Genomic DNA, 7,775 nt, shown 5'->3' on the forward strand with positions numbered 1-7,775 from the left:
TAATGATGACCAGCTTATTATGTAATAGGAGAGAGAGACCTCACATGTCTCCCCGTTGCTCCCATATTTTAGGTCCCTGTAGCAAAACTCAAATAAATACTACCAAGCTGAGTAACGTTCATGCCACTAAGCTTTTTCATGGAAAATACATAATAATCAAGCAGTGACGAGCACCATAAGTATTCATGACGCTAAGCTTCGATAGAAAACAAATAATACGCCCCTAACAAGTAGCGGACGTCAGGGTGGCTGAGGGTAACAATCATAAGTAATTTGTATTTCAGTCAACTATTGAAGTGAAGATATCTGAAATCTAAAATAAGCAAGCAAGACGATGAGATTCGTTTCTTCTAGCAATTTGTTGTGAGGTGGTTCCAACAAGTATTAAGCAGTTTTGGTGATGGAAGTTAGGAACGTCGAGGAAATTGATTAGATGGATGATGTAGGATATACATAAAATACACTCACTGGTAAAAAAATAAAAATTTATTCAAAAGCGCAAACAACCTATTCTTGATAGCGTAACCAAATGTAGCATGTGGAGGACCAACTCATGTTGAGCCCCATGATGGGCACATAATTATCTTAGCTCATTGACTATTCTAATTTGTTGTGACAAGTAGGCTAAAATATTGCAACGTAAAGATGAGAAGCGATGAGATATTTACAAAGTGAACAGACGATTTACTTGAGAAATTAAAAAAAGTACTCTAATAAAATGATACAAGAGAGAACTTTGATGAGTAAACTCATTATGAGTTATCAACTTTCTGCATCTGCATTTTTTTTTTGTTCCATTTCTTTGTAATTGTGATGCACACTCTACGAATGTCGACCAAAAAATGGTCAATTTTCATTGTTGGCTATAAACCCCAGGATTCCTTGAGAATGCATATCTTAGCATCTCCCTAGACTGCCACAAATTTAGTCTCTCCGCCCAAATCAACTTCAATCCTCTCTAAAACTTTAAACCAATCAAAGGCTAAACATTAGAAAACCCCACTTTGGACAATTATCAAATAACCCCACATAACTTTCAGACATACCTCCCTTTAAGTTTAGGGGTTATCAGGAAACCCCCTTCAACTTTCAATGCTCCTAAAAGAACCCCAATTCAAACTCCAGACAAGCAAACCTCCCGTCTACCTCCAGACAAGCCAAATATTGCTCAACCATATTTAAGTAAAAATAGAGAAGTAACAAAAAAAAATCCTACAATGAAAATTTTACTATCATGAAAGATATATCACTGGATTTTCAGGATTGCTATAATATTTAACAATAGCATGCCCAATTTTATATGAAATGAGAAAATCGTATCATCAATATAACATTATGAAAGACAAATTGAATGTGCACGGGATACTAATACAATCCCAGTGTTCGGAATCATAACACAAGGAATGCAAAAGAAAGTAATTAAAGAGTTCATCTTCCTATATAAAGTAACTAAGAATAGAGTATGACATAATCTGTAAATAATCACAAAAGATAAATAAAAATATACTATGACATACCTTTTGGTTGTAAGCATTACTCGGCAGTGAACTTGGACAGAAGGTAACCATAACGAGTCCACTGACGATGACGCGGCAGGTTGAAGGATGTAAATTAGACAATATCACCTGCTGCAGATCAAAGGAAAGCAAAAACGACCAAAAAAAAAAAAACTACTTTCAAGCTGGTAGAAAATCAGGTCAATATTTATTTACTAAACTTGTGAAATGTTACATATTACAGGGTTCACTTGCTATAGACTTCCTAAGTATAGACATAACTCAATGATCCAAACTGTCTAAAATGGCAACACATGCATGAAAATATGTTCATGTAAAATAAATGCTCACATTATCCAAGATGGCAATTACTTCATCAATAACACTGGTGTAAAGCACTGAAGTTAAATTTAAAAATATGTAAAAAGTGACCATATTCAAACTTCTGTCTAGTTCCTCACTCTATAGCAGTGTTATTGACAATAGAATTAAATTTAAAAAATGGCAAGTACTCCACCAATAACATTGAAGTAAATTTAAGAAAAGGTTCAACACATGCATGAAAACATAATGTAAAACGATTGCCAACATTGTTTCTCAGGCCACCTTCGTCCTTACATTTGTGCAGCATCAATGTTTGTTCCAGTACCAGTCCCCCGGTCTTTTATGCTATGGTTGGGAGTTTACTAATGGAGGGGAAGGGAAATAAGGGAAGAGAAAACAATGTAAAGGAACGGAAATGAAGGGGAGAAAAAAAATGTAATAATTATGTTTGGGAGTTTAGCAAAGAGAATGGAGCCGAATCATTTCTTAGTCGTTGGATTTGTAGCATGATGATGGTCCACAAAAATTCACCTCCTCTACACCCTAATTTGAGGGTTAACCAAATTATATAGAATGGAGGTTAGGAGATGTAAAATTTGTTACTTCTTTTTCCCTCCATTCCCTTTAAAAAAAAGCTCAAACAAAGTTAATCCATTTAACTTCCTCCCCCGACCCCTCATTCACCCACATCCAAACAAAGCATTAAATAAAAATATCACTATTAGCTACAACTATTAGCTGTGGTGAGGGGTTGAGAGTTATAGTTTTAAATTCTAACAGTGTCCTCCGGATATTAGAGGACCAACATTACCACTATTAGCTACAACTTCATTCACTAAAGCAGAAAAATTAAATCAACAGTCAACACACTTTCATAAAATAGCTTCATTCGATAAAAATATCTCTGTTACTACTGGGATGAGACGAAATAGTAGACATCCTTCAGGCCCCTTTCTTATTTTCTTCTTGTGTTCCCTTCGGTCAACATTCTTAGACTTCAGTGGGGCAGTAGAGGTCCCCATACCTTGCATCAAAAATTGAACTCATGATTTACAATCAATGAGGAAAATGAAAATTTTTAACCAATTATATTTGTAAGTTACCTCCCACTTGTGAAGAGACTGCAATCTTCTAGCCCTTCTCACGCAAGAGAAGACGCTAAAGGGTTATTAATGCAATTTGAATCCAAGCAAACAAGCAATGAGATCTATAGTTATCTTAATAATCATAGTAATTATGAATTTCTAACAATCTATAGCAATGAAAAACTAATCAATGAAAATTATAATTATGGTTAGAATTCAACGAGGGGCGAGGATGTCAAATCCAAAATCGCATGGACTGAATCACGTCTAAAATTAATTGATTCCTTGCTGATTAGTCAAGAATCTCTCACGAATCATCAAACAGCTGGATCCTATAACTCTGATCTTTGCCAGAGACCTACAACATCAGGCAACAATCAAATCCAAAAAGAACACTCAAATAGAAACTGTATGCATATAATAGGTCTGCATGGAGAAAAATCAAAGTGTTGAGGGTTTGTAGTCACCGCTTGATGGCCGGTAATCTTCAAACAGCAACAAAAGGAAGTTGTCAGGGTCTTTTGGTTGAAGTTTAGGCTTGCTGGAGACCAAGTCAAGGGCTGGTTGATGTAGTTGTAATGTCTGAAAGAGACGGTCCAGATGGAGGAGGCGGGCAGGGCGAGGGTGTTGCTGGTGATCGTGGTTGATGTGTACGAACAGAGAATCACTTCTCTGGTTTGAGGGCACATGAAAATATTTCACGTAGGGAACAACGGCAAAGGACTTTGGTGAGGGATTAAGGTCAAAATGAATGGTCGGAACTGATAAGGAGTCTAATGTGGATAGGATTAAAGCTAGGGTTTAAGATAAGTGGGACTCACACCCTTGCAACTCACACGCAATTAGAAGCAACTCACATGCTAATCGAATCTCTCACAGAAACTTTTCAACAAAAACCTGGACAAATGATCCTATCCGCGCAAGTGGAGAGTAGCTCATCTATATATATGTGCGCGCGCGTGCGTGTACATTCATACATACCTAATACATATACATATGCATGTATATACACACACGCGCGCGCGCAGACACACATAAATACATACATACACACACACACACATACACATACATGTGTGTGTGTGTATATATATATATCAGAAAAATGGAGAAGAGCTGTATATATATATGTGTGTGTGTATATATATATATACACACACACATACACATAAATACATACACACACACATACACATACATATGTGTGTGTGTGTGTGTGTATATATCAGAAAAATGGAGAAGAGCTAGCAGCGTCTTCTCCCCCCGGTGAGCTGACAGTCCGATGACAATGTGGCGCTATAGTCACATCGGTGTGTGGGTCACATGTCAGACACCTGCGGCAGCTCGGTTCTCCGCATCATATATAATTATTTATATGTGTGATGCCGGTGGTACACATACATACAGGTATACATACGTATGTACTATATATGTGGGTGTGTAACCTATATGATATGAAATACTATAGTATATATATATATATATATATATATATATATATATATATATATATATATGTGTGTGTGTGTGTGTGTGTGTGTGTGTGTGTGTGTGTGTGTGTGTGTGTGTGTGTGTATATATATATATATATATATGTGTGTGTGTGTGTGTGTGTGTGTGTGTGTGTGTGTGTGTGTGTGTGCACATACATACATATACATACGTATGTATGTATGTATATATGTGTGTGTACATATGCATATACATACATACAAACATGCATGCATATATACATACATACACACACTCTCTCTCTCACGTGTGTGTACATACACACACACACATATACCTATGTATGTATGTATGTACACACACATACATATACGTACAGATACATATATATATGTATATATAAATATAAAAAAATATATACATATATGTATATATGTGTGTGTGTATACATATACATGTATACACACACACACACATATAAATATGTATGTCTATGTGTGTGTACATATGTGTGTATATGTACACACACATATACATGTATATATGTATGTGTGTACACACACATATACATACATACATACATGTGTGCGTGTGTATATACACACACGTGTCTGTACATGTGTGTGTGTGTGTCTATATATATACACACAGAGGCATGAAGTTTCAAATGTGGTTTTGATATGGAATCACCTATAGATCATAATTGCAGATTTATGGAGAGAGAAGAAACCTGGTACATCTTATGCATTGAGTTGTTCCCCCAAGCCCTATGAACTCAGGAGCCACTGAAGCCTCCGCTTTTTCCTGTTTCTTGTCCATAATTGCTCAAGTATAAGATAATAAAGCAGATCAAACAGCAAAAACATTTTGAGTAACTCTTTAGCTAATATGTTAGTGCAGGGAACTAAAACCTTGGCATGAATGGTTGAAGGTCATGAAAATTTCCTACTGCCAAAACATAATATGTAGAAGTTAAATCAGTTATCAACTATCAGAAAGGAGTTGAAGCAGTTATACAATATCACAATGAAAATCATAGCTATAACAAAATTGAGCAAGAAAATAGAAAAGAATGTACCTTATACAAGTCTTCTAAACATATGCCAATGATTCTAGCTTAGTTTAACAAAGATGAGATTTGGCAGCATCATTCTCCGACCTGGGAAGCGACGCTTATCTCTGACATCTAATCTGATGACGTTCACACTACTCATGAGTCACTAAAGGCATATTGCTTAAGGAGTAACCATGAAATAGACAAAAAGTTAGAAAACGTAATTTCAACAATTTTATTCATTAAAACAAAAAATAAAACTATGAAGCCGAATAGAAGTGCATTAGCTGATAATCATATTTGATAGAAGAAATATGGAACTCTACAAGAAATACAAAGGAAGAGATAGGAAACCTACACTGTGTACATCAATGATGGGGCAATTCCACTCAAGCACGGCAAGTAAATCAAAAGAGAGGCTTTGACTTAATTAGTCATAATTCAACGGATTCCAAAATTCTATAGTTATTAATGGATCTAAGAGAAAACTACCTGTTACAATTTTTGGGGGTCTCATTATCAAAAACTAGAAATTGGGGGAGAATACACGGACTGAAATTGATATTATGTCATGTATGAGTATTAAATCTATTTTAAGTTCATGGGCCTCCGTGGAAGGTGTTGAAAATTTTGCGAAATATGTATAGGAATAAACCAGCAAGAAGTGCATATGGCCAAGTCAAAATGGTCGAACATCAGGAGGTAAAGTCAGAATAAAAAAGACAATTTAATACTTGCATACACAACATCAATGAACCAACGTACAAAAATTGGATACATTACATGAAGCGACTCATGACATGCAAACAAAAACCTAACAGAAATAAAACCAAACCAAACCAATACCAAAACCAAACAAATACCACAACCGAATACCAAACCAAACCCTAAAACAAAACTGATACCAAAGCCAAAAGACATAAAAAACCAAAGCCAATAGCAAACCAAATACCAAGCCAACCCAAAACCAAGACCAAAGCAAAACCAAACCAAGCCAAAACAAATCCAAGCCAAACCAAAATCAAACAAAGACCAAAACCGAATACCAAACCAAAACCAAAACCAAAAAACAAAACTAATACAAAAATCAGAAACAACAAAACCAAAACAAAACCAACATGATGCGAAACAATGTGATGCAGGTATGAAGATTAACGACAACAATGCTTCGCCAAATCAGCGATCGATCTAGGCAGGAAGCTCAAGAATAAAGTGTAGCTTTCGATGGGTTTTAAGCAAAAGTTGCAATGTACTAAGTTCAAATCTTTTGTAAATAATCCAGAAAATAAATGTAATGATTCGTTCTCTCAATACAGTTCAAATTGTAATATTTAGATAAGTAAAAGTACTTAGCAACAGATTCGCTCGCTCACTTAATCAAGCTAATACAGCACAAATACGATCGATAATAATATTGATAGCAACATGCAAGCAATAGCAGTTCCGAAAATAATTGGGCGAAAGAAAGTTGAACCTTCGTCGGGTTGAACTGGTTCGACGGGAGGCTCCTCGGGTGGTGGTTCGTATAGCCAAAAAGGAGGGGAGGAAGTTCTCCTCCGAGAGCGACGTAATTCGGGTGGAGCGGTGTATCTGGATGGAAACGCCGATGCCACGAACTGATTCCCAAGCTACTCTCTACGTTGTCAACGATCTGATGAGTCACACGCTCAACGTACTCGGACACGCTCTCGAATGACTGATAATCAAACCACGGGGAAAGTTGTAAATCTACGATGCCGGTCTCTGGATCTTGCACGAGTCCGTCATCAGCATCAGGATCAGCCATACACCAACGATCAACGGAATCGAGCAATCACGAATGCGGATCAATACAAATGAACCCAAAATAAACAGATCTGAACCCACTTGGTTCGGTTCGGATCTGAACCAAACTAACCCAACAAATAAGTAGGAAGGGGGAGGGGTCTGAACAAATCAAATCAGATCCAAGGCTTTCCCTTCGTTCGTTACAATGGAGAGGAGAAGGGCGCGGATCGATGACTGAGCCAAACGGGCGGCGGGGCGGGTGAAGTCGGCGGTGGCCTGAGCGGACGGAGACTGGAGGTGTGGTTGCAGGGGAGCGACGGGCCGGAGATTTAACCCACCGCCGAGTCCTCTCCTCCGGCAGACCAGCACGCCCCGCCTCAGTGCTTCCTCCCACCCCCCACAATCTCGGCCCGTCGTTCCTGCAACGCCACACCTCCAGTCTCCTCGCTCAGGCCACCGCCGACTTCACCCGCTCCCGCCGCCGTTTCGCTCAGTCATCCGATCCGCCGCCCTTCTCCTCTCCATTGCTACACGAACGAAGGAAGCCTGATGCATAATTTTGAATACTCACTCTGTTCAGTTACATCTCGCCCGCCG

General features: G+C 37.9%; 1 long non-coding RNA gene across 8 annotated transcripts in view; it reads right to left on the minus strand.

Moving 5' to 3' along the window:
- Positions 1,155-7,775, minus strand: part of LOC109839649 — a 12,146-nt gene continuing 5,525 nt past the window's right edge. For 4 of the 8 annotated variants that reach the window (XR_002246679.1, XR_002246680.1, XR_002246682.1 and 1 more), the window contains 3 exons: positions 5,088-5,548; positions 2,924-3,263; positions 1,155-2,844 (listed from right to left, as the gene is read on the minus strand). This is a non-coding gene — a long non-coding RNA (uncharacterized LOC109839649). Of the gene's footprint in view, positions 3,264-5,087; positions 5,549-7,775 lie in introns of all 8 variants that reach the window. The other 4 variants (XR_002246678.1, XR_002246681.1, XR_002246684.1 and 1 more) reach the window with 4 other exon arrangements.

This window comes from Asparagus officinalis, chromosome 4, assembly GCF_001876935.1.
Source record: "Asparagus officinalis chromosome 4, Aspof.V1, whole genome shotgun sequence".
In the NCBI taxonomy this organism is placed as follows: Eukaryota; Viridiplantae; Streptophyta; class Magnoliopsida; order Asparagales; family Asparagaceae; genus Asparagus; species Asparagus officinalis.